We start from the raw sequence: 14511 nt of genomic DNA, 5'->3' as shown, positions 1-14511 counted from the left end.
ATAAAGTGAGACTCTGTCTCAAAAAAAAAAAAAAAAAAAAGTCTTTGACCCCAACATTTATTATTTCATTACATTTGTTGTGCACTTACTAAGTACCAGGCACCACCCTAGTTACTGGCATTAAACAGCAAACAAGACAAAATCCTTGCCCTTATAGAATTTATTATACATGCAAATGAAGAAAATAGGTATAAAATAAATATGTACAAAATTGTGAAAATTAATACTATGTGTTAACTTGATTGAGCCACAGGATGCCTGGATAACTGGTTAAACATTCTTTCTGGGCATGTCTGTAAGGGTATTTCCAGATGAGATTAGCAAACAGATTACCCCTCCCCTGTGTGGGTGCACAGCACCAAACCCATTAAGGACCAAAACAGCGCAAAATGGAGGAGGAAGGTTGAATTCACTGTTTGCCTCCCTGCTTGAGCTTAAATATTGTTCTTCCACTGCCTCTCATATTGGGCTTACACTATCCATACTCCCTGCTCTCCGGCTTTTGGTCTAGGTCTGGATTTCCTGGCTCTCCAGCTTTAGATGTGACCCATATTGTGGGACCTAGCCTCCATGAATGCAGAAGCCAATTCCTTGTAATGAATTTAATTATATATATATATATAATGAACATGAATATAATGAATATATACATATATTTGTGTGTATGAAGTATACACACACGCACACATACACATGTCTTTTATATCTTATTGGTTTCATTTCTCTGGAGAACCCTAATACAAAAATGGAACATTAGGTAGTAGGAAGCACTATGAAGAAAAGTAAAGCAGTGTAAGGAGATATAATCATAGTGGTAATATTTCAAATATGTTATCAAAGTAGATGCTTTCTGAGGAAGTAACATGGGAACAGAGATTTGAATAAAATGAAAGACAAGTCATTAAGCAGTATCTAGAGGAAATGTATTTCCAACTGAAGACACACCAAGGGCAAAGGATCTGAGGTACAAATAAGATTAACGCATCTACTGTTTTGCTTCTTTGATAAAAAAACACAGTTCACAATAATTTGGAATGGAAGGGAAACTATCAGACATCATGAAGGTAACATTTTACTCTAGCCAAACACAAGAATTGACAAGCTATAATTTATCATTCTCAATACCAATTAACAGAGGAGACAAAATATATTTTTAATATTGCAACCTATTAATTACTGGATAGTTACTATGTACACAGTGTAAGGTTATTGACATATGCAATTTTATTAGGTCCCTGCAACCACCAAATGCGATAGGAATTATGATTTCTATTGTGTATATAAGGATTTCAGAGATTGTTCTGTTTCCTAATATTGATATCATTTGCTATTATCCAGAAGGTAACATGGTTTGAAGAGTAATAATTATTACTTTTCTCTTTAATCTGAGATGAGTCGACCTTCAATCTCCTAAAACAAAACAACTTCCAGCCCAGAATCCTGTATCCAGCTAAACTGAGTTTCATTTATGATGGAGAAATCAAATATGTTAATGACATACACATGTTGAAGAAATTTTCCATAACTAAACCAGCTCTCCGGGATATTCTCAGACCCATCCTCCACAATGATCAACACAATGCTCTACCCCCAAAGTAAACTCACTCAGACATTTTTGAACAAAACCCAACTTCCACAGTGGTGAAAGGATTAAAAATGTCCACTGGACATCCAAAAATCATGACACTCAAAACACAACCAAGCTTACCAATACTCTCAATTAATGTAAATGGTTTAAATTGTCCTCCTAAGAGGCACAGGCTAGCTGACTAGATACATAGATACTCAGACTGGATATCTGATATATACAAGAATCTCACTTTACCTTAAAGGGTAAAGGGATAGACATGTGTAATATAGGCAAGTGGAAATCAGAAAAAAAGCATGAATTGCAATTTTAGTAGCAGATACAATTGGCCCTAAACGAACAAAGATAAAGAAAGATAAGGAAGGTCACTACATATTTGTCAAGGGAAACACCCAACATGAAGCGATTTCAGTAATTAATATTTATGCATCCTACCAGGATGCTCCTCAATTCATAAAGCAGACCCTAATGGATATGAACAACTTGATATCTTCCTGCACTATAATAGTTCGAGATTTTTAACACCCCTTTAACAGTTTTGGATAGATCCTCCAAGAAGAATATAAACAAAGAAATATTAGACTTAAACCTGACCCTAGAACAAATGGACTTTACAGACCTCTACAGAACATTTCACCCTAATAAAACTGAATATACATTCTTCTTATCAGCCCATGGATCATCCTCCAAAATAGATCATATCCTAGGACACAAGTCTAACCTCAGCAAGTTTAAAAGTATAAAAATTATTTCTTGTATCTTCTCAGACCACCATGGAATAAAACTTGAACTCAACAGCAACAGGAACCTTCCTACTCAAACAAAGTCATGGAAACTAAATAATCTTAGGATGAATGATAGCTGGGTCAAAGACAAGGTTAAGAAGGAAATCGCCAAATTTTTGGAACAAAATTATAATGAAGACACAAATTATCAAAACCTGTGGGATACTGCAAAGGCAGTCCTAAGAGGACTAAGAGGAGCTTTGGAAGCCTTCATCAAGAGAACAGACAGAGAGGAAGCCAACAAATTAATGGATCATCTCAAGCAATTGGAAAAGGAAGAACATTCCAACCCCAAACGCAGCAGAAGAAAAGAAATAACCAAAATTAGGGCAGAATTAAATGAAATTGAAAACAAAAGAATCATTCAGAAGATAAATGAAACAAAAGGTTGGTTTTTTGAAAAGATTAACAAAATTGATAAACCTTTGGCCAACCTAACCAGAAATTAAAAAGTAAAATATCTACTATCATCTATCAGAAATAATAAAGGAGAAATAACAGACACTTCAGAAATTAAAAAATCTCTATTTCCAGAAATATGAAAATCTGAAGGAAATGGACCAATACCTGGAAGCACACCACCTTCCTAGACTCAGCCAGAAAGAATTAGAAATCTTGAAAAGTCCAATATCAATCACTGAAATAGCATCAACAATAAAAAATCTCCCAAAAAAGAAAATTCTGGGACCAGATGTCTTCACATCTGAATTCTATCAAACCTTTCAAGAGGAAAAGAAGTTATACTTTCCAACACATTCTATGAAGCAAATATCACCCTGATCCCCAAATCAGGAAAGAATCCAAAGAAATAAAATAGACCAATATTATTAATGAATATCAATGCAAAAATATTTGCATATCTTTATTCAAATATTTGAATATCTTTATTCCAAAGAAATAAACTAGACCAATATTATTAATGAATATCAGTGCAAAAATATTCAATGAGATCTTAGCCAACAAAACTCAACAACACAGCCAAAAAATTATACACCATGATCAAGCTGGTTTTATTCCAGGGTTACAGGGTTGGTTCAACATACTCAAATCTACAAATATCATACATCACATGAATAAAATAAAAAACAAAGACCATAAGATTCTCTCAATTGACACAGAAAAAGCCTTTGATAATATCCAGCATCCTTTCATGATGAGAACACTTAAGAAAATAGGCACAGAAAGGACATTTCTTAAACTGATAGAGGCCATCTATAGCAAACCAACAGCTAATATCATATTGAATGGTGTAAAATTGAAAACATTTCTACTCAGATCAGGAATGAGGCCAGGATGCCCACTGTCTCCACTACTATTCAACATAGTAATGGAAATCTTAGCCATCACAATCAGGCAATAGAAGGTGATCAAGTGTATCCAAATAGGGTCAGAATAGGGTCAGAGGAGATCAAATTCTTACTCTTCACTTATGATATGATCCTATACCTGGAAAATCCCATGAACTCAACTTCAAAACTCATAGAAGTGATCAAGGAATACAGCAATGTCACAGGAAGCAAAATCAATACTTAGAAGTCAGTAGCTTTTATATATGCCAACAATAGTCAAGCTGACAATATAGTCAAGGATTCTATTCCTTTCACAATAGTGCCAAAGAAGATGAAATGTCTGGAAATTTAACTAACAAAGGACATGAAAGATCTCTATAAAGATATCTTGAAACTCTGAGAAAAGAAAGAGCTGAAGATGTTAACAAATGGAAAAACATACCATCCTCATGGCTGGGAAGAATCACCATTGTTAAAATGTCCATATTACCTAAAGCAATCTACAGATTTAATGCAATTCCTATTAAAGCACTATCATCATACTTTAAAGAACTTGAAAAAATAGTACTTTGTTTATATGGAATCAGAAAAAACTTTGAAAAGCAAATACATTACTCCGAAATAAGAACAAATCAGGAGATACCACGTTACCAGACTTCAGGCTATACTATAAATCTATAGTGATCAAAATAGCATGGTACTCGCACAAAAACAAAGCAGTAGATTTATGGAATAGAATAGAGAACCAAGAGTTGAACCCAGCTGCTTATTGTCATTTGATCTTTGACAAGCCTATCAAAAATATTCAGTGGGGGGAAGACTCCCTATTTAACAAATGGTGGTGGGTGAATTGGCTGGCAACCTGTAGAAGACTGAAACTGGATCCACACCTTTCACCATTAATAAAAATTTATTCTCACTGGGTAAAAGATTTAAACTTAAGACATGAGACTATAAAAATACTAGAAGAGAGTGCAGGGAAAACAGTTGAAGAAATTGATGTGAAAGAATATTTTATGAGGAGGACTCCCCAGGCAATTGAAGCAACACCAAAAACACATTACTGGGATCTGATTAAACTAAAAAGCTTTTGCACAGTCAAGAGCACAGTAAGTAAAGCAAACAGACAACCTTCAGAATGGGAGATTTTTGCAGGTTATGTTTCTGACAAAGATCTGATAAGTAGAATCTGTAGAAAACTCAAACTAATCCATAAGAAAAAAATAAATAATCCCATTTCTATGTGGGCAAGAGACTTGAACAGAAACTTCTCTGATGAAGACAGGCACATGGCCTCCAAACACATGAAAAAATGCTCATCATCCTTAATCATCAGAGAAATTCAAATCAAAACCACTTTGAGATATCATCTAACCCAGTAAGATTAGCCCACATCACAAAATCCTAAAACTACAGATGCTGGCATGGATGTGGAAAGAAAGGAATACTTCTACACTGCTGGTGGGAATGCAAGCTAATACAACCTTTTTGGGAAGAAGTATGGAGAACTCTCAAGGAACTAAAAGTAGACCTACCATTCGATCCTGCAATTCCTCTACTAGAAATATACATAGATGATCAAAAATTATTTTACAACAAAGACATTTGCACCAAAATGTTTATTGCAGCCCAATTCATAATTAGCCAAGACATGGAAATAGCCCAAGTGCCCATCAACCCATGAATGGATTAACAAATTGTGGTATATGTACACCATGGAGTAAAATGCAGACATAAAAAAAGATGGAGATTTCACATCTTTTATGTTTACCTGGATGGAGCTGGAACATATTTTTCTTAGTAAAGTATCTCAAGAATGGAAAAAATTATCCAATGTAGTATCCAACTCAATACTACTATGAAATCAACACATAATTACCTACACACTCATATGAATGGCAAAACATAACTATAGTCCAGAAAGCAGCAAGGAAGGGGAGAGAGAGGGGAGGGGAGGGGGGATATAGGAAAAGGAAGAGTATTTGGGGGACCTCATCTAATGTGTCTGATGCAATGGTACATTTCAAAACTATGAGTATAATTGTGATGGATGTGTTACTTAGTTCAGTGTAAGCATTTCACATTGTATATCAACACAGTACCCTGAACCCCATAATTGTATCGATGTACAAAGTTATGATTTAATAAATAACAATAATAAACAATAATAAAAAAATCTGAGACTAGACTAAGAGTCATAAAATGCTATTTTTCACATATTGATATAATGTTTGGTCTGTATTATCATATAACTTTGTTTATAATGGTGTATTAGAGTGCTATTCTATGGGGACATTCAATAAATCATTCATGTAATGTAAATTATCATGTATAACCACATTATTATTTTTTGAAAAGTTTGTAATTAAATAGGAGAAAACATAGATATGTGCTAATGGATTTTCAATTATTCATTTTTTAAATACACAATAGCTAGTTTTAAAGTTCTATTCATACATACAAAGTGTGATACAAAGTATCAGAAAGATTAAAAACTAAGGTTGCAATTCCTGAAAATTATCTCTATTCTGATGTTTTAGATTAAGTAAAATTGTATTTTTGTACAACTTAGTACCTTAAACAGTAAAAACACATTATAATGCATTATATTATAGTTCTATAAATAACAAAACCAAAATAGGTATCACCAGGCTACAATCAAAGTGTTAGAAGAGCTGAATTCCTCTCTGAAATTCTAGGAGAGAATTTGTTTTCTTACTTTTTGCAGATTCTAGAATCTACCTACATTCCTTGGCTTGTGGCCCCTTCCATATAAAAGCCAGCAATGACCAGCCAGGTATCCCTCACAAAATTACTCTGACTCAGGACCCCTCAGTCTCCCTCTTTCACTTTTAACATCACTTGTGATTGCATTGGATGCACTTGTTAAAATGTGATTTGCAACCTTCATTCCATTTGCAAATTTAATTCTCCTTTGCCACATCAGGTAATATTCACAGACTCCAAGGATTAGGACATGGAAATCTTTGGAAGACCATTATTCTCCCTACTGGAGTGATTTTCATTCAAATTTATTCAATTAAATTTTGCTTATGGTCATGCTCTGAAAGAACTCAGGTATTTTGATGGATTACTATGACTGGTACTGAATTTTTCCTCCCAAGGTCTGAATATAATCTGTACCTCTATTTCCAGTATAAATGACATATGACAGATTTCCACTGATTCTAAGGTAAAAATGCATAATGCAACCTAATTCCTCAGATTTGAATTATAGCATGATAGTCTTTTGAAACTTTTTAAATAGTATAGAATTTGGGAATGGTTAGATTTGAAAACATCAATATCCATATATTTCAGAGTCCCTACCTTTACATCAATGTTTTCCTATTGATTTAGCAGCACCATGAGTTGAGTAGAGGCTGGTGGCTTGCTGATAGTCATTTCTTTCCAACTTTGCCAACTATAATAATTTCTTATCTATTTCAGTGGTCTCCAACAATGCCTAAAACACTGTCACAGTTTCTAAGTCATGTTTCAATAAAAGTGATCCCAGTGCCCTACAGTTATAAGCTGATTGTAAAAGAGAAGTGATAAATGGAAGCAAGAGAAAATATTAAGAACAACAATGAAGTCTGCTTTCATTTTTTTTTTTCCATCTTGTGCTTTTTTCTCCCCTTTAGTACATTGCCTCCAATTATAGACCATGATTATGTTGTCAAGGTAACCAACTGCTAAGATAGAAGGCAACCTGCCTTTTCAGGGCCAATTCACCTTGTGTATGTAACGTGTGGGTTCCTTGATGATCCATGCAGATTGTTGCATAACTTATTCATTGATGGAAGTTAGAATTAATAATTGAATAGATGCTTTTGTTTTTGAACAGATATATTAGTTCTTCCATTGTATTGTGCAGTTGTTTCTCCTTCATAGAAATGATCATAGGTTGTTTTTAAATTCTCAGAGATTTTTATTTTTTATTTGTACAAATTTATGGTGTATATGTGTAACTTTGTTAAATGCATAGATTGCATAGTGGTTAACTCAGGTGTTCTAGGGTATCCATTGCCCAAATAATGTATATTGTACCTACTAACTAATTTCTTGTCATCTACCACCTTCCACTCCCTCACTCTTCCCAGTCTCCACTATCTATCATTCTGCTCTCTACATCTATTTGAACACATTATTTCAGCACCCATTTATGACTGAGAACATGTAATATTTGACTTTTTGTGCCTGGCTTGTTTCACTTAAGATAATGACCTCAAGTTCCATCCATACTGCTACAAATGGTATCTCACATATTTTTCAATACTTATACACATACACCCCTTTGTATTTGTCTAACCCAAACTAACACATTTTTGTGAAAAATTAATATAAAAGAAATATGACCATAACCAATGCTGGACATGACATAGACACAAACTATGAAGTAGATCCAGGTTTTTAAATTCTGATCTCATTCTCAAGTTTACTCATCAGACCATAGACCAAAAGACCCATACAGTGTCCCCACAGATGTCATTAGTCATTCCCTGGTCACATACCTTCTCTGAAGTCACCTTCCTGCAGAAGATACTCACCTGAGATATTTCAGTGCCTGCTCATCCTGGAGGATCAGGTGACAGAAATCCCCAGTTCATTCTGCTGACAGGGCCCATCTGTCAGCCGAGAGGGCAGGGAACCTGTGGCCTTTTGGATCTTTGACTACAGCCTTTTGACTGAATCCAAATTTTACAGAGCAGATCCTTTTAATAAAAGGAACATAGCAGAGAAAGATGATGCTTTTTTTTTTTTTTTTTTTTTGCCTCCTTTGGTGCTTAAAAAGTAACAATCTTGAAATCAGAAGGCCACAAATTCCTCATAGCTGCAAGCTAGAAACCCCTAAAGTGCCAATCCCTATTATGGGCCCTCACTGTACCTACCATCAGTGCCACACTACTTACACTCAACTGCTCTCAGGTGCATGGCAGAGTACTGTCTCCATCAATTTTGATAAACCTGTACTTCTTTGATGTCCCCCAAAATGCACAGGATATAGCAGTACACAAAATATTATTTGATACTGAGACTTCAAGGGAATTTTTCTCTGATATAGAACAATGTATGAGATAATTTTGTTTAAACCTGTACTACCAATATTCATATATACTAAATGAACTAACGAGCTTCAGTTTCTCTCGAAATTGCTGTTTAAAAAGCTGGATTCTTCCTAGGAGAGATTTCAAATCTTCTCCGTTGGTTAACAGCAGCCATGCTTATTAGGGCAGGAATGACTTATTACCTCTTTTTGATCTTGCAAGCTGGGATCCTCAGTCTTGTCAGGCAAATTGTAGCAAAGCTGTGGGGGGCTTCCTTTTTTCATGGTAGACATGGAACCCTGCAATCAATTAAGCAATAATTCTGAGATTTAATTCACTACGTCCTGAGTGAATTCACTGCATCTATTATCACTACAAAACATTGTAGCCTAATCTTGCTTTTCAAATGCATTATAAATTACAGCACAGAAGTTCAATTTCCATGCAACATAATATAATGCCCCTCACTTTCCACTGTATAGTAAAAACTGATGTCTGTGATGGTCTTTTCTACTGAAATGCGTTCCTAGTAATTTTTATTCTCAAATTTCCATAGAGAACAAGAAAAGGCTTGTTAACATGCCTTATTATCTTCTGACTTAGATTCAGTACACTCTACAGATGATAATTATTCATATCCCTATAAAACAAGCAAAATTATATTCAAAGTAATAGCTTTTCAAGGCATTATCTAGTAGGAATATATAAATGATGATAACTTTCTAGAGCCAAAATGGTTGAAGCATAATTGATATTTTCTGTAGCTGAAAAGTGTCCTGAGAACACACCACTGGGACATTGGCACTGCTCATGCTGTTTGTCGTAGTCAGTCCTTCCTATTAGCTTGTCTTTCTGTTCATTTATCTTCCTGTTCAACCAATTTACTTCCTTGTAATCCAAGTGTATAAATACTGAGCAGTCACAATTTTATCAATTATTTTAATTTTAAAAAGCTTTCATCTTTATCACTTTGTACTTACAGTACCTCGGGGTTTTCTAATTTTCCCATGTTTTCAGAAAAATACAGGGAAACTATCTTTATATCTCTTGATCAGTCATAACAGTAAATAACACTCAAAAATAGCAGGTAGCAAGATGAAACATCCTGAAACAGAATAATTTTTTTAAGTGAGAAGAGGAAGCTGTATTTCCTAGATTTTTGTCTTATTAGAATATCTTACTTTTTCACCTCCACACAAGAGTGAGCAAAATACATTATTACTCTTAACAAAGGAATAAATTTCTTAAGAGACCCCCAAGAATTTTTTCCTTTGTTAGTGGGAACCAACAGTCAAAACATGAATTAATCTATCCCATTAGATAAAAGGATTTATTAGCCTGACTGAGACAGGGGGAAAAAATAGAAAAAGTAAATATAACACCATAATTTTCATGCTATCTGTAATTGGAAAAGAATTAGTATCATTCATTGATTGTAAAAAATAGTTTAGCTACATAAATGAAAAAGAAGAATGATTAATTCAAGGGAAATTGTAATGATGTATTACATGATTTTTTTTATTATGGTTTGCATTATGAGAAGAAACAGATACCCTAATAAGAAATTCTAATTACATATTAGTAGGAATATCAATAGAATTATTTTGGTTAATATAGACTTAAACTATAACTTAAAAATAATTTTTTGAAGTTATTAAGCTTGTACTATGTTTCAAACATTGGGCCATGAAAAAAGTGTTACTTCTAAGAAGAGAGAATTGTGGTTTTAATCACTACAGTAGTACTACAGTATTGTGAGGGGGAAAGAACTAACCACATATGAGAAATGCAAGCATTTAAACTTAGTTGAGTTATTTTCTTTCTGTGTATTCTTGTAAACCCATAACACCCAGCACAGCACTAAGTTAGGGTCCCCTCTCTCATTTATTCCAAATGACATCATCTGAAAAAATGTTCCACTTAAAAAGGGACCATTTTTCAGCCAAAAGTAGCAATGTATTTCTATAAGAATCACCAACTAGAAGCAAATCCATATTGACTGACCTGAGATGCTACATCATGTAGGTGAAATTAGATTGCCAGATGTAGAAACTTAATTTGGAAACTTTTTAGTTGTATGACTTTTAGAAAATCATTAAGCCTCAGTTTCTCCTTTTGTAAAATAAGTAATAATATCTACTATGTTAGCTAAGACACAAGTTCAGGTAGTATAAAGAAGTTAACTAAAAATCTACAGCTTTAATAGGATAGAAATCTATTTCTCTCCCATGGAGCTATTAGAGCTAAGATATCTAGCATTGCTATGGCAGCTCCACAGTATTGGAGACCCAGGCTCCTTCCACCTTGTTGATCCTTTTGTGTACTTACCTAATCTACACAAAACGTCTATGATGACTCACTGCCATGTCTTCTGGGTCTGCATCCCAGGCATAGAAAGAAGTGAAGGATTTACTTCTTTTCTTTTGAATAAGACTGAAAAGCTGCATTCACCATTTCTGTTCACATCTTGTTGCTAGAGTTTAGTCACATGGCTGCATGGAATAACAAGGAAACTGGGAGATGTGATCTTTAACTGTGTGTCTATGCATCTAGCTGAAAATCTAGCTGAAAATTAGAGGTTCTATAACCAAAGAAAACATAAGAGAGTGGGTATGAATTTATAACAAATTGTCAGCCACATCTTCTTTTCATACACTGCTATGCATAACAAGATATAAGACAGGACTTTATTAAGCACTTCTGTTACTTCACAGATGCACAATTCCCACTTCTTTCTAGTTCCTATGGATCTTAGAAAGGATCCTGGCTGGAGTCGCTTCTCTGGGAACAACTTTGCTATTTGAACTTTGTTGGAGATCTCCTGCAGAGCCACTGCCTCCATGAGGTCAGCTGGAAGATGGGTTCATGAGGTGACAGTTACACAATCCATACAAGCAAGTTCACCGTTTAATCAATGACTGAGTTTTGCATCCTATAGAATACATTATTGCAAAACTTAGTCTTTTATCAAGTTCATAATCCTATTTGTCTTTTTTGTTTTCGTGTTCAAGCAAAAAATAACAAAAGAGTAAATGGGTTTCCTGTTTAATGATAGAAAGCTGGCATGTACCATTAATCAGACTCAGATCCTGTTGCTTTGGCCAGAAGCCAAGGCAAAACAATTACAGTTTATTTTTAAAGTCATCTTTACAAGGTACATCTGTTGCCCATGATATCTATTCATAAGCCACTCATAAATTTTGTAAGGAATTGGGGAAACAAACAGCATGTTCTTTCTTGTAGCTGATGTGAAAGTGATTACTTTCAGCAGGTATATTTGTGAACCTGTGAGCCCTAGAGCCAAACCAAAAACAATGACAACATCTGAAGCAAGCTCTGTTTTAATGAATGAAGCAGAGCTGATATGAACTTATTCAGATATAGAAAAAGCAATGATAAGCAAGCCATAATATCCTAATGGTCCAAAATGCCTATTTCAAACTCTTGGCACTAATATCTTTCTACTCATAAGACAGCTTTGAAGGTGCCATTCAAAATACCCAGGCTGGCACCTGCCATTACCTTTCTAACCAGGAAAATAATCCTAATCCTCAAGGAAGTTAATATTTTACCAACAGATTAGAAACGCCAATACTTGATTTCCTTAAACTCTATTTGATCTTAATTCTCTGCCTCCCATGCTATCTTAAAGAACCAGACACATTTGGAAATAGCAACAAGAAATCCCATCTCTTTCCTGCTGTCTAAAGCCTAACAATTAAAGGATTTTAGCACTCCATCTTCACTGGTAAGCATTTAGGAACTAATAGCATATTGTTATTAGCAAATTTCTACTCTGTAGAAAGTAGAAAGCAAACTAAAGCACTGAGGGAGCAAGTGTAGGTAAGGACTGTGGGCCTCCTGACTGTCCCTAAGGCACCAGCATGGGACATAACCTTTCTCATCTCCCTTCAGAGGAAACATAGCAGGGGGTCACATACCCAACCCATTCACAGACATGCAGTCCATGGAAGACAATAGCAAGCTAGTAATACCCATGGCCCATCTCCATGGACATGTATCTTTTTTACTTAGATAATAAATTACCATTGTCCAAGTAACAAATGGTTGGGATTACTAATTATATGATTTTTTTCAGGTAACACATAGAAGAAACAACATAATAAATAAACCCAAATGGTTTGAAATAGCCAATGAGCATAAGACTTTCTGCCCAGTAAGGATGGTTACCCTGAACACTAGGGGCAGCCTCCCCTGCCTTTCCCACCTCCAGCCTATCAATACATATATAAATGCTAAGATAATTCCTTTCTGCTTAAAATAGTTAGAATGTTATCTTATAGGGGTACAAGTGAATCTTTCTAAGAGTAGAATGTGAACGTTTTAAAACAATAACTGAGAAAATGACATGAAGGCTGTGTTGACCAGTTTGATGGAAGTATTTCGGATTGCATGTGAAAACCCCACACTGTACCCCAGAAGTGCATTAATGTACATAGTTACCATTCAATAAAAAAATAAAATAGTTAGAATGGGGCATTTTTGTTTATTTTTAAAATTTCAGATTAATACTATTAAGTTATATTGTTTGCATTAGTTAGGAAAAGTCCTAATTGTATTTGAGTCCTTCACCCAGGAGGTGTGTCGTATACCCCTACAGGTGAGGGCTTACTAAGCCCCTACCCTACTCTCTCCGCACCCTTGCATCTTGAATTTAATAGTGTTTTTTCTCTTGCGCAGGCCTATAGTTGTTCATCTGCTAGAACATTCTCCTTCATAAAGTATATCAAGAAAAGAAAAATAAGCATTCCATGTGAATTTTTTTTATTTTGAATGAACCCTGACTAATATATGGCACGCTGTCTGCTCCCATAACTCAGAAAATGACCAAGAAAACATTGTTTTGTTAAATAATCCTCACTTTAAAAAAAGTCCAAAACTAATGCCCACTGAAGATGGTTTAATATGCACAAGTGTTCTTTACAAATAAAGACTAACACAGGTGCTTTGAATCATGTACAAAAGTTTACATTTTCAAGATGTAAAATCTTGCAATGTAATGCAGAAAGTAGAATCACTGCTCTATTTTAACTCTCTTCATGACATTTATTTTATGCGTCTTAAACTTATGACATTTAAACCGTGCTTCATACTCTGAATCCAAATACTGGTGAAAAGGGAGATTTGGGTTGCTGCATCTGAAAACTTTTTAATACTCTATCTTAGTGGTTCTCAACTTTGATAAATAATAATTGCTTTAGCTATAATAAATAAAAAGAAAAATATGGTGATTTTGACCCAAGAACAATCTAACCAGAATCTCTCAGAATAATTGGTTAGCATCAGTACTTTTTAAAGGCACCCCTGGTGATATCAATGTATATACAAAGCTGAGAACCGCAATTAGCACCAGAGATATCTGCAAAGGACCTTGCCTACCTAAAGACCAGAGGATCTGGTGCTCTCTCCTACCTAACAGATCTACAGTTTTTTTGCACATCACTAGATACTCTCTCATAAACCTAAAAGGAAGGGAGTAATGAGCTTGGTGTCACAACTGAGACAACGTATTGATAGCTCTAGAAGAGTATGTAATGAAAACAAAACAAACAAAAAGCCAGAGAATAGATATGCCGTCAACCAAAGCACTGAAGTACATGAATGCTAGGCTTAGGATGTTTGCCTTTTGGAAGCTGATCAGTTCAATGATTTACTATTTGAGATCCTTGAAATAAACTTCTTGAATAAGTACTGGCATAATATGATTTGAGCCAACTTACAAATTGATCAATTGATTAAGACTAGTAGTGATCAAGTGTGAGAATCAGAACTGAATTTAC

The sequence above is a fragment of the Otolemur garnettii genome, unplaced genomic scaffold, assembly GCF_000181295.1.
Source record: "Otolemur garnettii isolate 467f Iridium unplaced genomic scaffold, OtoGar3 scaffold00088, whole genome shotgun sequence".
In the NCBI taxonomy this organism is placed as follows: Eukaryota; Metazoa; Chordata; class Mammalia; order Primates; family Galagidae; genus Otolemur; species Otolemur garnettii.
The sequence above is the reverse complement of the archived record's forward strand: the minus strand, read 5'-3'. Positions refer to the sequence as shown.